The 27292-nt window shown below is 45.9% G+C and overlaps 1 protein-coding gene across 8 annotated transcripts in view; it reads right to left on the bottom strand.

The window, feature by feature from the left end:
* The window catches only part of PTPN3 (protein tyrosine phosphatase non-receptor type 3), a 1864164-nt gene that overhangs the window by 315640 nt on the left and 1521232 nt on the right, over positions 1–27292 (bottom strand). The window lies entirely within an intron of this gene.

The following is a 27292-nucleotide window of genomic DNA, read 5'->3' as shown; positions in this document are numbered from 1 at the left end:
AGCCGCTTGCGGGACCGCTCCCGCCTAGCCTTCGAAGTCAGGGCCCGGCAGTCGAGGCAGGCCTTGTCGTCGTGGTCGACGCCGAGACAGTGGAGACACGGATGGTGAGGGTCCGTGACTGACATCAGACGGTCGCAATCCTCACACGGCTTGAAACCAGGCATCCCTAGGCACTGTCCGGAGTCGCAAGACTCAAGAAAAGATGATCAAAAAGGGATCAAAAAAGACTAGTAAAAAAGTGACTAAAGTACTGCTTTTTCCAGATCTGCGCTGCTGGCGCGGAAAAAAGAAGAACTGACGTCAGCACACGGAGGCGGCATCTAAGTACTCCGACGACGTCATCTCGGCGCCCACGACGCCAACGACGGACGCGGAGCCGCCGACGACGCCTACAGATGCGCAAGGGTACTGCTACGCAAAAATTTCCGGATCCAGTCTGACGCCTGGGGATATTCTAAGGTAAGGAATCTATCACTAACGTGTCTCTTTCAGATATATGCATTAGACCTATTCTTCCGGTGCTAAAAAGGGCTCCTCTACACTCTCCAAAGAGTGCTGGTGATGTATATCATTTGGTGATTGATTTGCGCGAGGTCAATAAAATAGGTCAATAAAATAGCGGTCAGCAATGCCCATTAGTTTGTGATATCACCACACTTTTAACAATGATTCCATCTACCGCTAAGTTTTTCTCGGTTATTGATTTAAAAAATGCATTCTTTAGCATTCCCATACTCCCAGACAGCAGGTTTTTGTTTGGATTTTCACTGGCTGGCAAAAGGTTCTGATTCTGTAGAGCTTCTCAAGGCTATACTGAAAGTCCTAGCATTTATAGTCAAGCATTGAAAGGTCAGTTGGATTCACTCTCACTTTCTACAGGCAATGCATTGGTACAGTATGTCGACGATTTGTTAATTGCTTCTGATCCTAAACAAGGTTGAAAGGATAGTACAGTGAAGTTATTGTTACACCTGGTACAACATGGTCATAATGTTTCACTTTCGAAGTTTCAGTACTGTCGACAGGAGGACACCTATTTAGGTCACCTTCTGTCGAAGGAGGGTAGAAGGTTAACGCCAGAACGTATCAGTGCCATTAATAAAATGCCCTTTCCACAAACTCAAAAAAATGTGCGTGCTTTTATAGGCATCACTTCCTACTGTTGACAGAGGATCCTTACCTATTCCTTATTGCTCAAACCCCTGCTTGCATTAACAACAAAAGACGTCCATGAGCCTTTACCTTGGACGCCATATAGTCAGCAAACGTTTGAAGAATTAAAAACTGTGCTTTTCTCTGCTCTAGAATTAGGCATGCCTTTTGTGTTATAAGGCCATGAGATGGCTGGTTGTGCTCTCTCTGTCTTGACCCAAAAATTTGGCAATAGATAGAGACGTTGCGCTTATTTCTCTGCTTTCTCGATCCTGTCGCAAGGACCCTCCCGAGTTGTCTGCGAGCGGTCGCAGCTGTGGCAGGACTCATACTCGATAGTTACCTCACATTTACGGTGCCCCATGCTGTGGGTACACTTTTGAACAAAACAAGGACACAGCACCTCACCAGTGCAGATCTTACTGACTTTGAATTTACATTGTTTGCCAAACATACTACGATCAAAAGATGTGCCACTCTTAATCCAGCCATGTTACTACCTCTCCCTTCAGATAATGATGCAGTTGACAAACATGATTATATTTTACTAACTGAGGAAGAGACAAAAGAACAGGGAGACCAGACTGATGTTAACTTATCTGATCCCCAAGGAGAACTATATGTCGATGGCTCTTGTTTTAAATTATCAGATGGCACCACCACTGCTGCTTATGCTATCACTACACTGCGCACAGTGGTAGATACATCACGAGTTCCCTACCAATCTGTCCAGGCAGCAGAAGTTGTTGCCCTTATACAGGCTTCTTAATGGAGTGAAGGGTTAATTGTGAATATTTACACAGACAGCCAGTATGCATTTGGGGTAGCGCACAACTTTGGGGGCCTGCGGGCAGAAAGAGGGTTTCTTACCTCGCATGGTACTAAGATACAACATGGATATTTGATATCAAGATTACTATCTGCACTAACACTTCCTAAGAAAATGGCTATTGTGAGGTGTAGTGCCCACAAGAAAGTGACAGATGATGTAGGTAGAGGGAATACGTACGCTGATCAGACAGCCAAAGAGAGAGCTCAGAGTAAGATAAAGAGAATGTTTGTTGTAGGTTCACATTAATGGGCTCCAGAGAACACTATGTTTGAAAACACAGTTGATAGTGTGAAAGAGATACAAAGTGATGCCAGGATAGAAGAATTAGCTGTGTGGCAAGAGAGTACGGTCGCGTTCTAATCTAGGACCCTGATCGATACTGTGACCCTATGCCCCTATACGGCTATAATCCCTTTGTACCCCTATATTGGCATAACCGATCAAATGCAAAATTCAGAAACTCGTCTCTGGCCTCACACGATCAGAGCCACATTTCAGAATCCCTTCCTCTGCAACTTCCTTTGCAGCTCATTAGTGCAAATGACACAGCAGAAGCTACTATCTAAGATTCCTAGATTAACACTCCGAGTTCTTCAACAAGATAAAAACTCAGCAACCTGGGAAAGCCCCGCTTGCTATGTTTTGATTAGTAATAGAACTCTAATGAGCACTGAGAGACGATCACTTCCTAGTGACATCTTTATTGACGTCTTATGTCCAAAAACTTACGTCAAACAAGGCACTTTTAGGTATAAATATTACCAAAGTTGCCTTAAGCAAATGCTAGCAAGCTGCCTCATAGACATCGCTGCCGTTATCGCTGCGGATGCTATCGCTGCGAACTAGCGAACGATGGTGTGGTGAACACAGGAGCTGAACAGCTGTCCCCCTGCAAGAGCCCAGCAGATGCAAGCTGCCCGCGGACACTGCCCCTCCTCCTCCTCTTTGACGCGCTGAGAAAGACGCTGTCTTTTCTCCTGCCGAGAAAATCCAGCTCTGGCGTTTCCAGCCTACTCTTGCGAGTGACTGGGATATCGAGTCCCTGAAGGAGATACCAGCCCTCCAACATTCTATTCCAGAGGTATGGTGTTGACTAAACCCTTAGAGAGAATTCTTGAAGCAAACCTTGTCAAAACAAACTTAACTTGAAGCTACTTACTTACTCCCCTCCCAAGTATTAGGCTTAGGTCAGGTACACTGGGGTAGGCGTAGTTAGAAGCACCAGTTGAGTACATTAGTCAAATGTATATATGAATGTATATATGTTGTATTCATTTTAAACCATTGTATGGCTAAGAAACCATATCAATGCTTTTACAGTATTATTTCGCAATACTCATTTTACTGTACATACTTTTTATAATAACAAGTCTTGCAATTGTGGCAATTCATTTCTCTTGTATGAGAAGAAATACTGTTCAATAAATAATACCTTTTATTGACAACGCCCGTCTCTCTATTCTCTACATATTGTGAAAGTAATCTGCACAACAACTGACTGAGTAAAATAACTGTCTATTGTTTCACACGACTCTAGAGATTGACTCTTACCTGAAGAGCAAGTTGTCATGTTGCACGGTTGTTGGAAAACTGAATCCCTTCTTGGCTGTGCCAGGGAAGCTGATCACTTCCTATTCAGTCAAGAAAGTTTCCAGTGACCTCTGAGCTAGTTGGTAACAAACCCAATTAAGTTTAGCATAGTCAGTAGAGGCCTGGAAGATCCGCACTTCTACGTCGATACTACTGATTATGTTATTCCAATGTGCAGGGCCTATTGGGAAAATAGGAACTACACTACATGGCGCCCAACGTTTGGTAAGGCGATAAACTAACGCAAGACGTTAGAGTAACTCAGTCGTGCATTTTTCACACAGACCCCTTTCTCCCGTAAATACTCCAATAGGCGTCTGGAGTCGGTGAAAGGTTAAAATCCGCCCGACCTTAGTAGGAAGAGATTCCTATGTAAAGCTCTGGTTTATTCAACGTTGAAGGATACAGTGTTCCAAAATATTGTGCACCTAATCTTTGTCTCCTTGGAGACCTGCTCTGCAAAACCTGCATTTATAAAATGTCAGTAGAAAACAACGGAACTGATGTCGCAGTAGATGCGACTCAGCAGGGTCCCGACGGGACTACTGAACCGGGTGCAATAATCATCCCTGCACATTTAAGAAAACGTTAAAACTTATAGAAAATGGACTGACCACACAAGGTGGCACAGTCGTCTTCGTGATAGAGGCACACGAATATCAGCAGACAGAGGTATTCTATTCATGGATAAAATTTCCAGCGGCAAACGCTGCAACACATAAGTTCCACTATTACAAAATAGGGGATCCACCGGAAGAGTACGCTCCTTTCGAGGAGATCGAAATCCCATTAAAATACCAAGAACATTTACTTTGGTTTAAAGGCGCCCTAAAACACAATGATCATATTACCAGGCTCGGTCCACTAGGTAGACCAGGAGCAACGTGGCCGGTTCTAGCCAGCTACACACCACATCCGGACATTGATCAAATGTCAAGTGAAGAACTCTTAGTTAAAATAATAGAATTAACAAAAGCATATAGAGAGTTAGAAAAATTATTTATTAAAAATAATTTAAACACTCCTAAAAAGAGCTGAGATTGAAATAAACAATCAACTCCCAAAGAAAAAGTTTTCCAGTCCAGAGGAAGGTCTCCTCGACGGAGGGAAAGAACTCCGACTGGAGAACACCAGTCTCCCCAGAGGGAGCCCTCTGAGAAAAGATACAACCTTAGAAATAGGGATAATTTGAAAAAACCTGATAGATATTAAAGTTTTGATACACGTCCCTCTCGATCTTTTTCGCAGAAATCGGAAAGAAGAGGGCGGTCAGACCCAGGAGAGCACACCAAGTCCAAAGACAAGGAACCTGCTCAGAGTAAAAAATCTCAATTTCCAAAAAAGAAGGTAGCCAGTATTAGAGTAATCGAACATGCCGAGAATACTGAGGACACAGTTGAAAAACGGGGAGTGGGCACAGACAATGTTAGACAGTGCAGAAGAAATCAGTATAGCCCACAAGATCTTGATGAGTCATCTGGAGACAGTGGACACGAATGAATACATTCAGGTTGAAACTGCCGACACCAGAGTTAGCGAGCCCCATAAGATATACGAAATAACATTGCGTATAGAGGGTGATAAGACTAGGAAAATAAGGGGTCTATTTTGGGATAAACTCTCAAAAGGCTATGATATTCTGTTAGCTGAAAAAGATTGGCTCCCAGAGTTTGTCAGGGAGTGCCCTCGTGGCGAAGAAATGATTATGCCTGCCTTCTCGAATCACATTCCGATTCACAAAAAATATACTTATGCAAGGAAATGGGCAGTAGCCCAGGCACCAGCATTATATAAAAATCATGTAGGATGGGATGAGGACTCTCCTCCTTGCAAAAAGTGAACCAACTGCACAAAGGCAGTATCCCATTAAGCAAGAAGCTAAAAATCAAGTCAGGGAGATTTTAGATCAACTTGAATACCAGGAGGTGATTGAAACATGCACCTCTCAAATGAACAATCCTTTGTTTCCTGTCTCCAAGCCAGACAATTCATATCGTCTAGTTTTGGACTACAGACCCCTTAATGCACGTTGCAAAAAAAATTTGCAGTACAAAATTCGCATAGTGCTGCACTAATGAATAACATAGTTAGGAAAAAAATTAAAACAACATTAGACATATCTAATGGTTTCTTTTGTCAAAACATTGCACCAGAAAGCAGATACTTGACCGCTTTCTCAGTAATGGGGTCTCAGAAAAATTTCTGTAGGCTCCCACAGGGATTCAAGAACAGCCCAGGACTATTGTCAGCTAGAGTAACAGAGTTACTACAAATATATGATGATGAGGCATTATCTTACGTAGATGATATCTATCTCACAGACGACGACTTGGAGACTCACTTGAAAAGAGTGAACACCATTATACTTGGGTTCGCAGCAGAGGGTTACAAATTCAACTTTAAAAAGTCTCGAATTGCCCATCTGACAGTATTATTTTTAGGATACGAATTATCAAGTGAAGGAAAATGCCTAGCAGACAACTTCTTAGAGACGTGCGCTGTACTCCAAGCTCCAAAAACGCTGAAGAATTTACAATCGATTCTAGGTTTCCTGAATTTCAATAGAACTTACATTCTAAATTATGCAGAGAGGGTTAAACCTCTCTACGAACTAATTAAACCTGATTTTAAACAAATCACCTGGACTCAAAAACACACAGAAATTTTGAGATCACTGCAAACAGACATGTTAGCAAAAACAAAATTAGATACACGTGACAACACACGCAATCTTGTAATCCGAGTCATCCCAGGAAGATGCGGATTCACGTACCTGACCTCTAATGAGGGAGAAAAGGTACCAATTTCAATTAAATCTCACTTGTACACACAAGCAGAAAAAACATTCAGTCCAACAGAAAGAACTGTGAAAGCAGTAGAAACTGCATTAGCGAATGAACGAGAACTAGCACATGGCAAAAGGATTAATATCCTCACAGCGGAATCCGCCTTCGAGGCACTATTCAGCCCAGTAAACCTGCCTACAGTGTCACTGGATCCGAAATGGATACAGTGTGTAGATTCTCTTGGAGCGGAAGATGTGAAATACTATTTCGCCCCGCAATTAAAAAAACTGAATGATTTGACTTATGAAGAAGAATATCCTCTGCCAATCGAACTTCTGCCTCTCCCACAGTACGCCTGTATAATCTATACAGATAGATTTGTACAGCATTTCAACGTAGAGAGCAAATCCTACGATGCAGCCTATGCGATTGTTAAAGGTCGCTGGCTGTGCGGTAAATTCAGACCGAAAATAACAAAAACTGAATCAGTTAGATACTGTTCGGCTCAGAGAGCTGAAATCAGATCTTTAAAGATGGCGCTTGAAAATGCAGAACGTGAATTCCCGACACTAATCGTGTGCGATTCTCATTTTTGCGTCAACTCTTACAATAATAAGCTGCAGAGCTGGATTGAAAACGATTACAAAGATGACACAGGTGCCACACTAAAGCATAAATTGCTCTGGAAACAGGTAGCTCTTTTACAGAAAGAACTACAAAAGACTCACGCGATACACACTCGGAGTCATCAACGTGATGGCGTTCACGTTGCAGGGAATTCTTTGGCTAATACAGCCACAGCGGAAGCAACTAAACCGGCTTCCATAGCCACAAAAAAGCGTGCAGAAAAACACATAGACGGGGAAACCATGCTGGCAGTGAAAACGCCCGTAAAAGGCGACTGTACAGCACTACCCGTGAACTATCCACTCAATTATGCATACGTAATCGATGCAAACTCCGTTCCTTTTGCTCGAATCCCTGGAGTGGGGGATAGGGTAATTCCAAACATGAACAGGAGAGGTTTCCTATTACAGGAGGCACATATGGGGTTGGGTCTGAGACACGAAACAATCAGGGACTCTCTGACTGAATTGCAATCAGAGTACTGGTGGTCGGAAATGAGTGAAGGTATTAATGAATTTGCAAAAAACTGTGAAGACTGCAACAGAGATCGCAGTGGAGAACCGGCCAGTGTAGTGTCAGAAGCCCTAATAGAAAGCATAAGGCGATCTATCCGCGCAATCAAACAAGAGAAACGCGTCCCATTGTACATCATGAAGGCTAAATCCACTTAAAAAATGTGGCCTCCAGCGCTCGGCTGACGCCAGAACGGTTATAAAAGATCTGCGAGTCTTTATCGGCACATACGCAATTGCCATGTTCCATTCTGACCAGGGTCCTACTTTCAGCTCTCGGGCTTATAAGGAGGCCATGGCCAGCATGGGAGTTGGGTTGCGGTATTCTTGTCCATCACACCCCGAAGGGAACAGTGTGGTAGAAAGAAAAAAACGGGACATAAAGCAATCTATAACAGCGAAGGTATTAGGTTCGGGTGCTGGGTGGGTCAAACATTTAATAAGTGTCCAGTTAAGCCTAAATAACTTGCCGAGAAATTCTCTAAAAGGTTTCAGCCCATACGAACTATTGTTCGGAACTAGAATGCGAATTCAGGACTTAGATAGTCAGGTATCAGTGGTACAAGATAAGAAAACAGACTTTGACATCAAAGATCGTTTGGCTGTTTTACAGGACTTGAATGAAACAAGAAAATCCTTAAGCAACATAAAATTAAATCAACAGCCAGCTACCACTGACAAGGCACCACCAGCAACAGCCCCAGCAAGGCCTGTCTGGATTCCAAAGATTGGGGATCTAGTCAGAGAAAAAATAGCGGTGAAGAAGGAATTTGGGCCTTCTTACAGAAAAGCAGTACCTGTCTTAGCAATCAACGGAACAAGATCAGTAGTACTACCGCCCCTTGCTGGTAAAAAGGAGAACAGAGTTGTATCAATCGACCTGGTAAAACCACAAGCATGTGGCCTATAATCAACAGTAGGCCCAGTGGACTCCCGAGAAACAACAGAATACCCAAACTTGCAACAATCCAAGAGGTTCAAACTGAAAGACTAATCACATTCGATCAGCCTGCAGTGCACAGAGAGAGACTATGCAATATTGCCATGGAACTTGTGCCTCTTGAGACACAGATTGAAACAGTTCGTCAGAACCAGTCTACAATGATGTGGCATCAGAATGTGCTACCGAAAGACAAATTGAAAGAACAATCCCAACAATTGACAGAACTGCCTCTGGTTATTTCATCAACTTCGACAACTTCTCTGAAGATCAAAGCAACCCCGAAAGTAATGCCAGAAACAAAAAAGACTTTTAAAGAAAAAGCAACGGAACTCTTTCATCAACTGAAGGAAATTTACCTTATTTCTCCATGGTTAGAGTTCTGGTTTGGACTAGGTGTATTTTTCCTCCTGCTTTGGCTCATCATGGTACTTTGTTTGGGAAAATTCATTGAGGGAAAATATAGTACAATGGACACAGCAAGTCAGAACATCAACTTAGTCCTCAAACCACACAGATCATCCCACGTGAAGAAAAGAGAACTGTCAACAGTAAATGTCACAGCCATTCCAATACCCGGTGGGGTAGTATGGGAGAAAACGGACTATGAAATCTACGGTCCGGTCGAAATCCTGAAGTATCCTCATCAATTCAAGGTTTCCTTAAGTGACTTTGTAAAACCTAGTACATTCTCTGATGATTGGGACTTTGAAAGTATTAATAATATGATGTCTGATTTAGTAATGTCAGCTAGATTCACAGAACATGATTATTTACAAGGTTCGTCTAGTTATGAACAGATGTTCTGCTTCACACACTATGGTGATCATTACTTGCATAAATCTGCATAGCCTAGAAATTGTTTTAAGTATAATCAATGGGAACATTGTGCTACACCACCTAAAAGCAGTTCTAAAACATTCTATGAGAAATTCCAGTACTTCTCAGGGTTTAACTCCAGTGATGCAGAAACGTTTTATTACAAACTGTTAGATAAAACAGGGTTGAAAACAATGCTGACAAATACTAAATTGATATATTCAGAAGCATTTTATGAAAATATGATGACATTTGGGTTTGATTATTGGAAAAATAACATTGAAACAAAAACCATCTGGGGTACAAAAGAGTGGCAGGTACAAGGCCTAGAAGCACTGTTTCGAGCCTGCATGATCCCAGAACAAATGATGTTTTTAAATGACACAATTCACCAAACATCCTGTCTTGGCCTAGCTAAGATTAAAGACCTTAACAAACCGTCTGTTCCAGAGCCAATACCTGAAAATACAACAACAGATATTGAGATAGACGTATCTAAAATTTTACATTTAAACAGAACACATCCTGATTGGAAAAAGTGGTTAATCTGGCCTACTGACACAAACAACTGTCAAGATAGATTCCTGAATAAAACACAGGGGTTAAAAATGACCAGACAAGACCCTAGATACTCCCAGAGACAACATCCAGGGATAGTAACAACATACAGTGTAGGGAAGCTGTGCCTTGAATGGCTAGAATCATCCACACTGGCTGAAATTAAGCAACACTTGTCTTTACTTAAAGGTGGTGCTGATTTGCGCGATTTCATTCTGGGACCACGCAAACAGCGTCAAAAGCGTTTCATAGCGACCAGTATCTATGCGGTATACAACGAGGCTTGGAAAGTCACACAAATTGAAACAGCAGAGAAAATACGAGAAATTGATCGTATTAATTTGGAAAAATCACTTTCTGTAGTGGACAATGGGTTAATGACTCTGTCCTCCAGAATATATTCACTGGACAGCATTGTAACATCTGCCTTTGATATAATAGATGGAGACTTGCTAATGTTACAGCATGGCCAGACACAATTGCATTCTATTGTACAGTTAGGGTGGACGCTGCAAAATCTTCGTTCAGGCTATGTGCCTTGGCGTTTAATCAACACAACGTCATTGTTTTCCATCTTTAACCTTACTGATAAACAAATCAGCTTGGCACAGAAAGGAGCAGACTATACAATCCTGAGCATCGAAAAACTTGAGAGATTACCTTTGACAATGTCAGAAAATCCTGTCATTGAATGGATAATACACGGGATTATCACAATTCCGATAACAACTTTCCGATTTAAAAATTGCCTTGAATACATACCTACTGGCCAGTATGAACGATTGGGTAAAGGTTACATTAAATCAACATGGAAATTACCATACACACACACATGCTATAGTGACAGCAACAAAAATGTATTTCTTAGTGGTGAAAACTGTAAACGTTCACTAAGCGGTATACTTTTGTGCCAGGGTATTAATTTACACAGAGCCTGTGAAGGAAATTCTAACAACCTTTCATGCCACCAACATGTCACACCTGCAACGCAGATAGAGCCTTTCTTTATGCAACTCGAAAATGGGAGTTACATTCTAATAACGGATCACAGCTGTTGTGGCCTTTTGCCAGGGAAAGCCTATCTTGTAAGCGTAACTTCCATGGTCAAATGCTGTATGCAAGCATTGTTTCCGAGCGGCCCTGGAGACATAGAGACTCCCATCTGGCCTCGTTTGAATTTCTCTTCTATACGAATTGATACTTTAAGCAAAATGAAGCCTGTGCTTTTGCAGACAACAGTGCCCATCACGTCATCAAAAGAGACGTATGATCTCCTAGTTGCAAGGACAACACCAGAGATTCATGACCTTTTATCAACAAATTGCCCCGTGCATTTCGTAGAAATGCGTATCCAAATTCTTAACATGTCTAGTGCCATAGGCATCCCAGGCATATTTAAGACGATTTTTACGGGACTGCTAACACCATTCAAAGCAATTCTGGGAATCATTCCCAATTTTGTCCATTCAGTCTTTGGCGGCATACCCCTATTTTTGGGACTTGTAGCAGGCATTTTATTTTTGACCCTCCTGCTCCGATATGGCAAGCCACAGCTCAGACATGACTCCGGCGAGAATGGAAGAAACAATCCTAGCAGTGCGCTACCGGGACAGAATAACTAGAGTCCTTGGATTGGCCAGGCTGAGAGATCTAAACATGACCTGGTTCCTTTCATTCAGACCTATATGGCAAAATTGCATCTTACCTGTGCTACGATGTATGCTATGCGGAGATTAGTGCGTGTTGGACATCTGTCTTGCACTTCCATCAGCAGTACCAATGGATATCGATACTTTGCTCAGTCCTATAACGGCTCACGCATGGTGTTGTCCCCAGCGGCTACCAATCCTGATGACGGCATTCGTTGAGACTCCTGTACTACGACTAGGTGGTAACAGTGGAGCAAGTGACAAAAGCAACATCACCCAGGTACGACCTTCTGTGAGCATTGCTGATCCAGACTTTGATGATAGCAATCATTCTCACACCTGCCAAGTTACAGCACTATCGAATTTGGTTGAACTGTCACCTGATTTTGTAGACCAATTTTTTGAGAGCCTGTCTGATATGATGTTCTCCCCTGAACAGAAATAATAACTTTAGAAAAGCATTCCGACACACAGCGTTCCCATGAACTCTGAATTCGGCCTTCAGTTTTGATCAACAAAAACTGCAAAAAGCGTTGGAACTCTATTCCCCCGTTCACAAGATAATATTTTTTGGATTTAACTATTTTTCATAATATTTTCCCCCTTTTTCTGGCGCGAATTCTTTGCTTAAAGTAGACCTATTCATAAAGAACAGAAGCTTCTACTTCTATTTAGGCAAATCTAGAGACATAATAACTTAACACCGGCCTCTAGCACATTTTATAACAAATGCATTTATATGTGATGAAATTATCTCGCCTTTCTTTTCTGTATTAAGAGATATTTCATGTGTAATTTTTATTTGCAAAACTGTTCACTGATTGCATATGCTATAATTTTGAATGATTTCTATGCTTAAAGACGTACAGTACCTATATTTTCACGTATTTCAAATACGCCTATTTCAAATGCAAATATGTATTTTGGGGTGGGCAATGTTACACATGCATCTTATTGCTCTAGTTTTAGTAATTTGATGGACATAAATTCGTGGAGTGGGTGTCGCGTTCTAATCTAGGACCCTGATCGATACTGTGACCCTATGCCCCTATACAGCTATAATCCCTTTGTACCCCTATATTGGCATAACCGATCAAATGCAAAATTCAGAAACTCGTCTCTGGCCTCACACGATCAGAGCCACATTTCAGAATCGCTTCCTCTGCAACTTCCTTTGCAGCTCATTAGTGCAAATGACACAGCAGAAGCTACTATCTAAGATTCCTAGATTAACACTCCGAGTTCTTCAACAAGATAAAAACTCAGCAACCTGGGAAAGCCCCGCTTGCTATGTTTTGATTAGTAATAGAAATCTAATGAGCACTGAGAGACGATCACTTCCTAGTGACATCTTTATTGACGTCTTATGTCCAAAAACGTACGTCAAACAAGGCACCTTTCAGGTATAAATATTACCAACGTTGTCTTAAGCAAATGCTAGCAAGCTGCCTCAGACATCGCTGCCGTTATCGCTGCGGATGCTATCGCTGCGAACTAGCGAACGATGGTGTGGTGAACACAGGAGCTGAACAGCTGTCCCCCTGCAAGAGCCCAGCAGATGCAAGCTGCCCGCGGACGCTGCCCCTCCTCCTCCTCTTTGACGCGCTGAGAAAGACGCTGTCTTTTCTCCTGCTGAGAAAATCCAGCTCCGGCGTTTCCAGCCTACTCTTGCGAGTGACTGGGATATCGAGTCCCTGAAGGAGATACCAGCCCTCCAACATTCTATTCAAGAGGTATGGTGTTGACTAAACCCTTAGAGAGAATTCTTGAAGCAAACCTTGTCAAAACAAACTTAACTTGAAGCTACTTACTTACTCCCCTCCCAAGTATTAGGCTTAGGTCAGGTACACTGGGGTAGGCGTAGTTAGAAGCACCAGTTGAGTACGTTAGTCAAATGTATATATGAATGTATATATGTTTTATTCATTTTAAACCATTGTATGGCTAAGAAACCATATCAATGCTTTTACAGTATTATTTTGCAATACTCATTTTACTGTACGTACTTTTTATAACAAGTCTTGCAATTGTGGCAATTCATTTCTCTTGTATGAGAAGAAAGACTGTTCAATAAATAATACCTTTTATTGACAACGCCGGTCTCTCTATTCTCTACATATTGTGAAAGTAATCTGCACAACAACTGACTGAGTAAAATAACTGTCTATTGTTTCACACGGCTCTAGAGATTGACTCTTATCTGAGGAGCAAAGTTGTCATGTTGCACGGTTGTTGGAAAACTGAATCCCTTCTTGGCTGTGCCAGGGAAGCTGATCACTTCCTATTCAGTCAAGAACGTTTCCAGTGACCTCTGAGCTAGTTGGTAACAAACCCAATTAAGTTTAGCATAGTCAGTAGAGGCCTGGAAGATCCGCACTTCTACGTCGATACTACTGTTTATGTTATTCCAATGCGCAGGGCCTATTGGGAAAATAGGAACTACACTACAGTACAGCAAATTTAGATGAAGAAGGATGTTGTATTGATTTGTCAGGAAAGCAGAAATGGAAGTTACCTGATGCATACATACTCCCTGTGGTTACTATGGCTCATGGTCCAGCTCATATCAGTGCAAAGAGAATTTGTAAACTATTGTCCCCAGTTTGGTGTAATGATAATATTTCCAAAATAGCTGCACACTTAGTGAAAAATGTTATGATTTTTTTGAAGCACAATCCTGGGAAAGGTACCCCCCACACTATCCGGTAACTTTGCACCACCTACATTCCCCTTTGAAGTCCTTCAAACGGATCTTTTTGAGCTAGAAAATTGTAACAATCTCAAGTATGTTCTAGTGGTCATATGTGCATTCAGTAAATGGGTGGAGGCTTACCTTACTAAAGATAATACGACTATCACAACAGCAAAGGTGCTTATTATACAGTTTTTTCCTCATTCGGAAGGCCCAGAGTAATTTGGAGTTATAATGGCTTTCATTTTAATGGGAAAGTGATTACGTTAATATGTAAAGGCTTGAATATTCAACACAAATTCCATGCCACCAATCACCCGCAGTTAGCGGGGCTAGTCAAGAAGTATAATGGCACACTAAAATTGAAATTGGCAAAAATTCAGGAGACGATAGGGCTGCAATGGACAGATGCTTTTCCTTTAGCCCTTTTGTCCACTAGGACTACAGCACATTCTAGAACAGGGTTATCACCTTACGAAATTGTCTTCAGCCGTCCAGTAAATGTCTTGGGGGTCCCTAAGCCGAGAACATTTTCCGATATTTAATATCCGGTGTTGCTTGATTATCTTGGGCAATTGATGGAAGGTTTGTATTCTATTCACCAACAGTTGCAAGACTCCTTACCTCTGAAGCCAGAGGGTCCTGGCCACAGTATCCAGCCTTGGGACTTCATTCTCATCCGAATCTTCCAGAGGAAATAAAAATCTGGAGCCGAGATGGAAAGCTCCTGAGCAAGTCTTTCTGGCTACATAGACCGCTGTGAAGGTTGCTGGTCGAAAGAATTGGGTCAACGCCACCCACTGCAAAAGAATACCTTTGCCATTGCCTTACGACCCGTAGGTCAGGAGGGAATAGGAGACGTTGAATGTGATCAGGTGCCCAGATTTGTTACTTTCAGTGATGCAAAGTTGCTTTGGACACAAACAGATAAAGAGAACGACAATGTTTTCAACAAGGCTGTCCCACCAGAAATACGAGCTATCCAGGAGCCTCTGTTCAGTGATCATACAGTGCCTGGAGCTGCCAGGTACAACTTATGTCCTCGGCTGAGGACTTCTGAGTCAAAGAAAAAGAAAGACTAGGTATGGACTGCACAAGGTAGGAAAGTGCTGAGTAGCACTACCAACGAGGGAGTAGATAAACAAAAGAGTTGCATCTGTTTTGCTCTTATTGTTTTAACATTAGTCAGGAAAGTATACTTTAGAAAGTACACCACCTTTATCGATATGGGATAGATTAGGAAAGACCTTAGGATGGAGCAAGCTCCACCACCCATGCTCAAGAGCACCAACTGATGGACAATGGGAGCATGTACCAGTGAGGCTCTGATGGACAATGGGAACACTTATATTTCTTATCATTTTTGCGCTTCTTCCTTTGTTCCATTATGCATCCTTTTGGTAGGCAGATTAATGAGGAGGCTCAGCCAATTGCCCCTAAACAACGCAGTGCAATTTGGTCTATACGAAGTAAGATTGCTTGTGTCATTGTTCTGGTAACGATGATAATAATAGTATGTAGGGTATCCATGGTTCCTGGAAGATATGCACAGTGTACCCACACTCAATATAGATGAACACCTTCCCCTGAGACGTTATAGGAGGGCTGTCGCGAATAACGTGTTGGTGAACCCTCATAGGAGATTCTTTGGGAAGGGGACCGGCTGCTATCCTATCCGATCTGTCACTAACCTTTGGACTGCATACCCATTGTCACTAGTTAACTACACATACACTAGGCCACCACAGTTTGTGAAGGTAAAGGGAATGTTCGGATTTAGGTACCCTGTCTGTACCACCGAAAACAATAGGGTGAGGGTTACCCTGGCTTTGATAACAACACATATTGTGATAATTTTTATGTGGAAGAACAGAATATAACTTTTGTGGGTTGGCCGTATAAAGAACCGACAGTACACTGAGAGGCTGGTTATTATGCTGCCTGTTGTCCCATAGTGAATATTTTTTGGAATTCGAATGTGACAGATACTTGTTTGTACATTATTTGTTCAGGGACAATACTGTTTAAAAACACTGTCTCCATAGTAAATAAATCAGGTCCAAGCACTTCTGGAATGAATTCCAGATATGCTGCAGTGAATTATGGGGGTCCGATATATGCCCACTCAAGGATTTTCTTCCTGTCCAATGGAACTTATTGAAATGTCTACAATGGTACTGATGATGTGGCTCTCGGGATGGTGCTGCCTTTAGGTGTTCAATGTAAAGACGTCCGACCTAAAAGAAGATGGGTGAAAAGTACACCAACAAAAGAATTTTGTGAAGGGGTAACAGAGTTGGAAGTGAATAGCTATAGCAACGGTTTAACATTTGGAAACATCCTGTCCTTCATATTTACCTTGGGTGGCACTGCTATGGCCAGGGGTAAGAAAGCTAGAGAGTATTTCGGCTGTAAATTGCATGTTCTATCCAATAGGACAGTGGCAGCCTTCATAGATATTACTACTCAGTTAGAAAGCATGCAGGTGTATTCGGAACAGACTAGATATGCAGTGGATTTATGTTGGCCAAGAGCAGTGGTGTTTGCGCAATAATTGGCAACCAGTGTGTTATGGGTATAGATAATTTAGAAAAGAACACAACACATTATGGATATCATTGATAATGTCAAAGGCATGGAAAGCAAAAATTCGAGTTGGTCTTTCTTCGGTAATTAGGGTTGGATCCTAAAGGAAATAGTTTATTTCCTAGAAGTATTAATATTCTGTTGTATTCTTAATCAATGTTTCTCGCTTTGTTGTTCCTATTATGCCACTGCTTTAACACCCAAACAGAAAATATCTGCCTCTGTTACGAATGCCGCTATGATGTTACAGAATGATATCGATGAACTAATGAATAAAGAAGAGGGGATATTTGAATAGACATCCCTCCTTGCTCTCCCACTTTTGGACACCAACTGTAAACAGTGCCCACAGCTCTACCTTGATCACGTCTGCTTATGATGCTGTATCAAATAATGATGATATCACAGTTGCCCCTGAATATGTGCCAGTCGTACCAACTTTCTAAACAGAAAATATCTTTAGCTCAATTCAAAAACGTGGGTTTGTTAGATTATGCTTGTTGATGTTCTTTAATGCCATGTGTAAGTTAGCTTTCGCTATGCCATTGCTTCTTCATGCGCCATTTTATGTACATTTCGAAACTAATCCTGTTTGAGTCCGAGAAATTCTGCTTGCTGAGTTTCGTTTCTGCAACAAAGATGTTTGTGCCAGTGCATAGTTTTCCCTCTGAAAAAGGCCCTCTCCACCTGTCTGGCAGTTTGATCGCAGCCCAGGGTGGAACGGCCTCAAAAGTGTTCTGAGCTGGGCATGATACAGGAGTAGAAACAGTTTTTTGTCTTTACGCTGTTTCCCCACATCTGTTGGGAAAATTCCGCTGTGGGCATGTTATTAGTTGACCATGCAATGCATACAGTATATCTTTATGCTTACAGTTCCTCAGTTCCCTCTGTAGTACTCTCAAGAGAGAGAGAGAGACTGTGCAGACGGAGCCCCGGTCTGAGCGTATACAATAAATGATTATTCATGTATATTTTCCACTGTTTCTCTGATTCTTCATTTATTATGGAAGGCTGAGAGGTGGTCAGTGGTGACCCGGGTGGCCCTAGTGGGGTACTTACTTCAGGTAGATAGGCAATGGGACTTGAGGGAACCTCTCAGGAATAAGCAATGGCAGTACTGCTGAGCCAGAACTAAAACGATCTTTATGAATAGGCAACATAGACTAATATATTTAAAATATCTCCATTGGGTTTCCAATACACAAGGGAGGCTATATCGTACTGTTTACGTGACACCTCTAGGTGCCAGAGATGTGGAGAGGAGGACGCTGGGTTCCTACACACTGCCTGGCTGTGCTCGGGGGTACACAAGTTCTGGAGTAACGTTTTCCAGGAATTGGAGGCCATATAGGACAGTGAATTAGAACTAGACCCGAAGGAAGCCGCCCAGTGTAATGGTTTATCATGTCAAAGTATGCTCAAAATATTGGTTTAATAAAAACAATAAAAAAAATTTAAAAAGTAACTTGAGATTGTTCACGTTCTATATTATATTAAAAGTAATCAAGATGCTCAGACACCTAGGAAAAGGCCGAAGATATTGCCCTAAAAGCGATGACTCAGGAGACGCCGACTACCTACATGGCCATGCTCAGAGAGTAAGGGCCACAATGTAGATAGGGTTGAAATATATTATGCGACTTAGACAAAGTAGAAAGGAACATAGGGTCATAATTAACCTTCTACACAAGCCTCGATTTTGGAATTCACACAGCTTTGTGAGCCAGAGGTTGTGTCAATCATGTAGACAATCAAACCCCCTTCCACCCTCATTGTTGTCCACCTTTTGGTCATGCGAACCTGGAATTATAGGTTGGTACCTATTAAAACTCTTCTGTCTAGAGCTCACTCACTGGGCAACAGCAGGAGTATGTCTCCACTGTATGAATAACCAAGATATATAACAAATATCAATGCTAACCAGCACATTGATTGGTATAACTTGCATGTGGCCAACAGGAACATTATGTATATATATATATTTTTGTAAATATAGTTTTTATTGGCATTCTTAAATAGAAGGAACATCTAGTACCACATTACAGTAATACGCACCGGTTCCAAAATACAACATAATCGCACAAGTTACTACTTGTGTAACGATATATCTGTAAGAGACATTAGTTAGTGATAGATTCCTTACCTTAGAATATCCCCAGGCGTCAGACTGGATCCGGAAAGTTTTGTGTAGCAGTACCCTTGCGCGTCGGTAGGCGTCGTCTGCGGCTCCGCGTCCGTCGTCGGCGTCATGGGCGCCGTGATGACGTCGTCTGAGTACTTAGACGCCGCCTCCGCGTGCTGACGTCAGTTCTTAGCCACAGCTTTTCTGCGCCAGAAGCGCAGAGCCATGACAAAAACCGACACTGGTGCCAAGAAACTAGGGCCCTGAAAGGGGATGACCTTAACCCTAGATATCGGTTCGCAGAACGGGGAGGATGGGCGGGTCGGTAAGGAATCTATCACTAACTAATGTCTCTTACAGATATATCGTTACACAAGTAGTAACTTGTGCATCTGAAAGAGACACGTTAGTGATAGATTCCTTACCTTTGAATAGATACCCCAGCAATACCATCCCCATGGTGGTGGGTCTGCAAACCAATATTTACACCAGAAAGTCCTGGAGAACGGAACGGCCGAAGTAGCCGTCCCTCCGGACTTGACTGTCCAGGCAGTAGTGCCTTGCAAACGTGTGCAACGAGGCCCACGTAGCTGCCTGGCAGATGTCCTGCAAGGGCACACCTCGGCCCAAGGCAGTTGTAGTGGCCGTGGCTCGAGTGGAATGAGCCCTCAGCCCAACAGGGGGTTCCTTCTTAGCCAAGGAGTAACACGCCTGGATGCACATGATAATCCATCGAGAAATGGTCCTCTTGTGCACCGCTTTCCCTTTCTTAGCGCCCGCGTACCCAACAAAGAGTTGATCATCCACCCGGAACTGGCGTGTGCGATCCAGATAGAACGAGAGCGCACGTTTTGGGTCCAGACGGTGGAGCCTCTCCTCCTCTCTCGAGGGGTGCGGAGGCCGAAAGAAGGTGGGCAATGTGATGGACTGCCCAATGTGGAAGGCCGTGACCACCTTAGGCAAGAAGGAGGGCCTAGTCCTCAAAACAACCTTGTCCGGATGGACTGAAAGGAAAGGAGGCTTACAAGAGAGAGCCTGGAGCTCACTCACTCTCCTGGCAGAGGTGATGGCTACCAGGAAGGCAGTCTTCAAAGAAAGAAGGCAAAGTGGACAGTTGTGAAGTGGCTCAAAGGGAGCGCACATCAGAAATGTTAGAACCAGGTTCAAGTCCCACTGAGGCATCACGAAGGGAACAGGAGGAAAGGTATGAGTGATGCCCTTCAGGAATCTGTTTACGATAGGGGACTTGAACAAAGAAGGCTGGTCAGGCAGCCTCAGAAAGGCTGAAAGAGCCGAAAGATAGCCCTTGATAGTGCCCAGAGCAGAGCCCTGCTGGGCAAGAGAAAGAAGGAAGAGAAGAACCTCAAAGAGAGGGGCATTGAGGGGATCCACAGCCTTTGCTGTGCACCATGCCACAAATCTGTTCCACCTGCAGGCGTATACCGTCTTTGTGGAGGGACGCCTGGCTGCCAGAATGATGTTGCAAACTTCAGGAGGCAAGTCAAATGGCCTCAACTGTCGCCGCTCAATCTACAAGCATGGAGGTGGAGACTGGACAGGTTCGGGTGGAGGACCGTCCCCTGTTGCTGCGACAGAAGGTCCTCCTGAAGAGGCAGGCGAACCGGGGGATCGACTGACATACTGAGTAGCTCGGGATACCAGTACCTTCGTGCCCAGTCCGGAGGCACAAGGATGACTTGTGCCCGGTCGCGCTTGATCTTCTTCAGCACTCTGGGCAGAAGAGGTATAGGCGGAAAGGCGTACAACAGACCGCAGCTCCACTCGCGACGAAAACCATCTCCGAGCGAGTGCCGCCTTGGAAATTCCAACGCGCAGAACTGATGACATTGCGCCTTCTCTTCGGTGGCGAATAGATCTAACCAAGGCTCTCCCCATCGCAGAAAGAGGCCTTGCACCACGTCCGAGTTCAGACGCCATTCGTGATCCATCGAGCACCGACGGCTGAGTTCGTCCGCCCTGGCGTTCAGAGAACCTGCCAGGTGTTGAACCACCAGAGTCACGCCCTGATGTTCCAGCCATTGCCAGAGGCGCAGAGCCTCCTGGCAAAGGGTCCACGACCCCACACCGCCCTGTTTGTTGCAGTACCACATGGCGGTGGTGTTGTCCGTGAACACCTGCACTGCACTCCCTCGGACAGACGGGAGGAATGCTTTCAGTGCCAGACGAATCGCCCGCAGCTCCAACAGATTGATATGGAGCCGGGACTCCGCCGGAGACCAGAGTCCTCTGATCTCCGCCTCTCCCAAGTAGCCTCCCCAGCCCTGGAGGGACGCGTCCGTCACAACTACGTGCTCCGGTTGGGGAAGGGAGAGGGATCTGCCGGTGACTCAATCGCGGTCCGTGAGCCACCACTGCAGCTGTCTCGCAGTGCCCTCCGAGATCAGGACATGGTCGGACAGGTTGCCCCGGTGCTGGGCCCACTGAAACTTCAGGTCCCACTGCAGAGCCCGCATCCGCCACCGTGCGTGATGCACCAGAAGGATGCAGGAGGCCATCAACCCCAGAAGCCGCAGCGTCAACCTGACCGAAACCCGGGATAACGGCCCGAAGATCGGAATCAGAGCCTGTATATCCCGAACCCGCTGTTCGGGCGGGTAAACCCGAAACTGCGCCGAGTCGAGAACCGCTCCGATGAAAAGGAGCTTCTGAGAGGGGCACAGGTGTGACTTCGGCAAAATCCCAGCCGGTGCAGGAGATCCACCGTAGTCTGGAGGTGGCTGACGACTGCCTGGGGCGAGCCCGCCTTCAACAACCAGTCGTCTAGGTAGGGGAAGACTGAGACCCCTAACCTGCGCAGGTGAGCTGCGACCACCGCCATCACCTTCGTGAACACCCTTGGGGCGCTGGTAAGGCCGAAGGGGAGCACGGTAAACTGAAAGTGCTCGAGGCCTACCGTGAACCGCAGGTAGCGCCGGTGGGCCGGCAGGACGGGGATGTGGAAATACGCGTCCTGCAAGTCCAACGCTACCATCCAGTCTCCTGGGTCTAGGGCAGCCAAGACCTGAGCCAGTGTCAGCATTTTGAACTTCTCCTTCCGGAAGAAGCCGTTGACGTTCCTCAGAGCCGAGATAGGGCGTAGGCCCCCTTTGCCCTTCTTGGGTACCAGGAAGTAGTGGGAGTAGCAACCACGTCCTACTTCTGGCCCAGGAACGCGCTCGATGGCCCCCTTGGCCAAGAGGGCCGAAACTTCCTCCTGCAGGAGCCGCAAGTGATCCCCCGATACGCGGTGGTGTTGCGGTGGCATGGCTTGAGGGGTTGTCTCGAAGGGGAGGGAGTAGCCCCTTCGGACGATCTACAGCACCCACCTGTCCGAAGTGACTGTGCGCCAGTGAGAGTGGTGATGGCGAACCCTGCCTCCCACTGGCGTCACATGGGCCGAAAAGCACGGACTAGGAGGGTTTAGAGGTGGATGCTGCGGGGGCAGGTGTGGACTGGCTCCGCTTGTTTCCCCGACCGCCTCTACGGCGGTTTCCACGACCGCCGCCGCGCTGGACGACAGTTTGCGGCGAGTGGCTGGCGGCACGTGTGGGGGCGCCCCTTCCTTGGCCATGAAAATGAGCGAAAGGCACCCATTTGCTGGCGCGGGGCCGAGAGGCCCAAGGACTTGGCCGTAGCCCTGGAGTCCTTAAAGCGCTCAAGCGCGTGGTCTGCCTTGTCGCCAAAGAGGCGACGGCCATCGAACGGCATGTCCATGAGCGCATTTTGGACGTCTGCCGAGAAGTTGGCGGATCTCAGCCAGGCGTGGTGTCGTATCGCCACCGTCGTAGCCATCGCTCTGCCCAGCGTGTCATTAGTATCCAGTCCGCACCTGATTGAATACTTTGCTGCGTCCCGGCCCTCCACTAGGGCTTGGCTGAGTTTGGACCGTACCTCCAACAGACACTCTGGCAGCACTTCCGCCACCGTTTCCCACAGAGAGTGGGTGTAACGGCCCAAGAGGCATGCGGTGTTGGAAGACCGCAGTCCCAAGCTAAGGGACGAGAATACCTTCTTGCCATAGGCCTCGTACCTCTTGGACTCCCTGTCCGTCGGGAAGGCAGTCTGGGAGTTAGAGGCCTGGATAACCAGACTCTCGGGGGTGGGGCGGGTGGACAGGAAACATGGGTCGCCCGGGGCCGGGCGGTGGCGTCTGGCCACGTTCCTATCTACAGGCGAACCTGTAGCGGGCCTGGACAAGTGCCCAAAAGAACGTCCGTCAAGACCTCATTAAACGGCAGCAGAGGCTCCATGGAGCATGACTGCGGCTTAAGGACCTCAGTGAGGAGGTTAGTCCTCACGGCCGTGACGGGGAGCTCAAGGCCCAAGGCCTTAGCAGCCCTCATCAACACCACGCTATAAGTAGCACCCTCATCCGAAGCCCCGGTAGGAGGAGAGACGAATCCAGTGTCTGGAGAGGTGTCCAGGCCACTGGCCTCCCCAAGGTCTCCTGTCCAGTCCATCTTAGACTGACACTCCCTTGTCAGAGGGTCCTCAGACCCCTCCCAATTCTCCTCTTCCCCCATCTCCTGAGATTCAGGGTCATAAGTGATGAGGACGGTTCATAGAAATGAAAATCTCCGAACGGCGTCCCGACGTCGGAACCGATTGAGAGGAGGCATCAGGGACGGCGCCGCCCGAGGACGACGCCGGAGAGGACACCACACGGACCGACGCCGGGGGGTCGTAAGGTCCACCGGTGACGATCCATCGCCCGAGGAGGGTCCAGCGGCGCCCTGCGGCGCTGGGCCCGAAGGCGCCGACGACGCCGGGGCCGCTGTACCCTGCGGCGCCGGGCCCGAGGGCACCGGCGGTGTCGGGATCGTGGGGCCCGAAGGCGCCGGGCCCGAAGGCGCCGGCGGCGTCGAGGCCGAAGCACTCGACGGCGTCGGGGTCGTAGCCCCCGACCCACTAGGGCCCCCAGACGGGTTCACTGGGCCCGAAGGCGCCGCGGAACCGTCGGAGGAGAAAGGGACCTCATGGCCATGAGGAAACGCTTGATCTCCTCCGGCGTCGCGTTAAGCCCAGGGACCGGGGGGTATGGGGCCGAACGCGGTGCCCGCGACTCCCGAGGAGCCGCGTGGGCGGTGTCACCCGAACCCCCGCCCGCATCGCGCGAGCGTCGGGGGGAGCCAGAAGAGCGATGATGTCTATTCGACTTCTTATGCTTCTTACCTGACGACTTGGACCCGGAGGAGTGGCGCCGACTCCCGGAGTTGTGACGGCTCCGTCCCCGCGACCCACCCCTCGACCTCCCGTTGGACCGGGACCTCACACGGCGCGGGCCCGACTGGCGGATTTCGAGTCGCCTGCGGGACCGCTCCCGTCTGGCCTTCCTCGAAAGGGCCCGACAGTCGGAGCAGGCCTCGTCGTCATGGTCGACGCCCAAACACATCAGGCTCAAGCGGTGGGGATCCGTGGCCGACATGGTACGGTGGCACTCGTCGCAATGCTTGAATCCGGGCATCCCTAACGGCACCTTCGGAGTCGTAAAGACTTCGAAACGGATCAAAAGATCACAAAAGTTTAGTCAAAAAGTGAGTAGGGAACTGCTCTTTCCAGATCTGCGCTGGCTGGCGCGGAAAAAAGAAGAACTGACGTCAGCACGCGGAGGCGGCGTCTAAGTACTCCGACGACGTCATCACGGCGCCCACGACGCCGACGACGGACGCGGAGCCGCAGACGACGCCTACCGACGCGCAAGGGTACTGCTACGCAAAACTTTCCGGATCCAGTCTGACGCCTGGGGATATTCTAAGGTAAGGAATCTATCACTAATGTGTCTCTTTCAGATAGTGATATTCATGCCTTTTATACTGTAAGCTCTTTTTGCCCCCCCCCCCCCCCCCCCCCCAAACGACCCTCCCCACCCCTGTCAGTGCGCCCCGGTCAACTCATATAAATGCAACGACCATGAGTACCCTCCTTCTAGTAACGTGCTCTATTTTACCCAATAGCGTTAGGGGGACAACGTCTGTGCGCGCCCACCAGTCCTATGTTAAAAACATTTTTTTTTTAAATTTAAAAAACCAGTCCGCTGGAAAGCGGGCTACCCATCCAGCCCCCGGCTCTACAGCACAGCCTCCTCCTCGTCACTCAACCCATCCGTCGGTCGGTCTCTGCAGCTCTGTCTCCAGTGCCTCCCATGCCCTAGCCACTTCCATTGCCTTGTCATTATTTAAACGCCTGGCATGTTGCAGTCAGAGAGAGCTCTCAGCACGTGCCCAGCGCAGAAAGCCCGCCTTCCACCGCGCATAACTAGGGCCACGGCGTGACTTCCAATGCAAGGTGAGTTCTCGTTTGGCCATAATTAAACTCAAATCACAAAACTTACTTGTGACTTTCGTCCGGGGAGTGTGCGGAAACCAGAGCAACAAGCAAACGACCATATCTACTTCTATCCGCCGATCCGTGACCGCGTTCAAACAGGTCACCACCGCAGTCCAATAAGCCGACAGCGTTGCGCACGACCAAAACATGTGGGCGAAGTCTGCTCCATCCGCGCAACAGGAACTTTATAAACCACTTTTTTCTAAGAACTGCACAACACACTGAGAACAAAAGTCACTTGGTGAAGGTTCTTTAATAGTGGAGGTTCTGACCACAGTCAATGTTACCTTTTTATTGATGTATTATGAGTGTTTGGGCTAAGTAGAATGTATAATGTTGTTGCAGGAAACCTACAGGATTCTACACTGGGGGTGGCTTGCCTGAGGAAAGCCCCAAGTTGCCGAAATGCATCTGAGAAATTTTAATGATCTATTGGCCTTTAGGAAGGCGTTGAAAACATGTTTTTTCTGAATACCACTCTGGCAGCATTCTATGAAAGGCGGAAGGACTGCAGCAAGTGTCAGGACAGCTAAGGGTAACCGTGCGCTGTAAACGTTTTCCTAACATAACATAACATAACATAACATAACATAACATAACATAGATAGATGGCACAGGACGATTAAGTATAGAAGCCAAAGTGGGTAGATTTAAAAAGAGTACTGACTGAAATTATTGTAAGGTACAGATACTGATCTAAGGCATTGTAGTATTGATATCCATAACATGAACTAATGAATTACTATGTTGTATGGTTTAAAAACAGGAAATTCAAACCAAGTACTATTCATGTTAGATATCCTGTGCAGCCATTGTAAAGCTATAGCATATTATGTCATATATCGGGGATGATATGAGTGAATGACGGTGTAACTGGAGCAGATAATGAAGATTGTATGTATGTCAATTACTGTAGCAATGTCTTATACGCAGTTGTAACACAACTATATTTCCTATGTATGCATTTGCATGAGCTTTTTTTAAAGATGATTGTGAATAAAAATTTGAACCAACACCAGAATCACGTTCTTTGAGCCTAGAAATTAGTTAGGAAACTGCAATGGAAAATAAGAGGTTGCCGGGGTTTCTGCACATTATCAATATTTATTATTGCCTCCCATTAACGTTTTAGGCTTAACCTGGCCCAATCATGCACACACAGAGGCTACAGATCCTACACTTGGGTAAACATTGCCACTTTAACAGCACAATAGACTTCCAATTCTACTTCGAACTACATCAAGAAAACACGTTACATCCAATCCTTGTTACCATCACACCCAACATGGCTAAACGCCATGTAGCTGGTTAAGTTTCTGCAATCTGAATAGCACATCCGTATACAGTCACCATTCTACATTTCAACAATCAAAATGAAATGTATAACAAATATATCAAACAGCTATGTTTATTACATTGCATCTAGTAATAGTAGTTTACATTTATTTCGGGAATATTCCTTTAAAAAATTTACCCCCAAAAAAAGAAGTCCCTTGGAAGAAGCGCCGGCCGCGACGTGCTTGCGGACGTGAGGAGTGCGGGGAGGAGCGGCGTCCAGGAGCGCGAGGAGGACCGGCGGACATGGCACGGGGAGGAGTGGTGTACAGGCGGTGAGGAGCGACGGACAGGCAGTGAGGAGCGGCGGACAGGGGGTGAGGAGCGGCGGACAGGCGGGGAGGAGCGGTGAGCGGCGGATGAGGTGGTTATTTATTTATTTAGTTAGGAGTGGTGAGCGGCGGAAAAATGAAGCAAAAATGACAATCGTGAGCAAGATGAAGCAAACGGAGCATTACAAAAGTAAGCCAAACGGTGCATTACAGGAGGAAAAAGTTACGTGTGCAGATTACAAAAGCGTAAATCGTGAGCAAGAGGAAGCAAACAGAGCATTACAAAAGTGAGCCAAACGGTGCATTACAGGAGGAAAAAGTTACGTGTGCAGGTTACAAAAGCGTAGAAAGTAAACATAGAGGTATAGGAGGAAAAAGTGACATGTGCAGGTAGCAAGAGGAAGCAAACGGAGCATTACAAAAGTGAGCCAAACAGTGCATTACAGGAGGAAAAAGTTATGTGTGCAGGTTACAAAAGTGTAGAAAGTAAAGA

Source organism: Lissotriton vulgaris, chromosome 4_1 (assembly GCF_964263255.1).
Source record: "Lissotriton vulgaris chromosome 4_1, aLisVul1.2, whole genome shotgun sequence".
NCBI classification, from domain to species: Eukaryota; Metazoa; Chordata; class Amphibia; order Caudata; family Salamandridae; genus Lissotriton; species Lissotriton vulgaris.
This window is presented reverse-complemented; position numbering and strand designations above follow the sequence as displayed.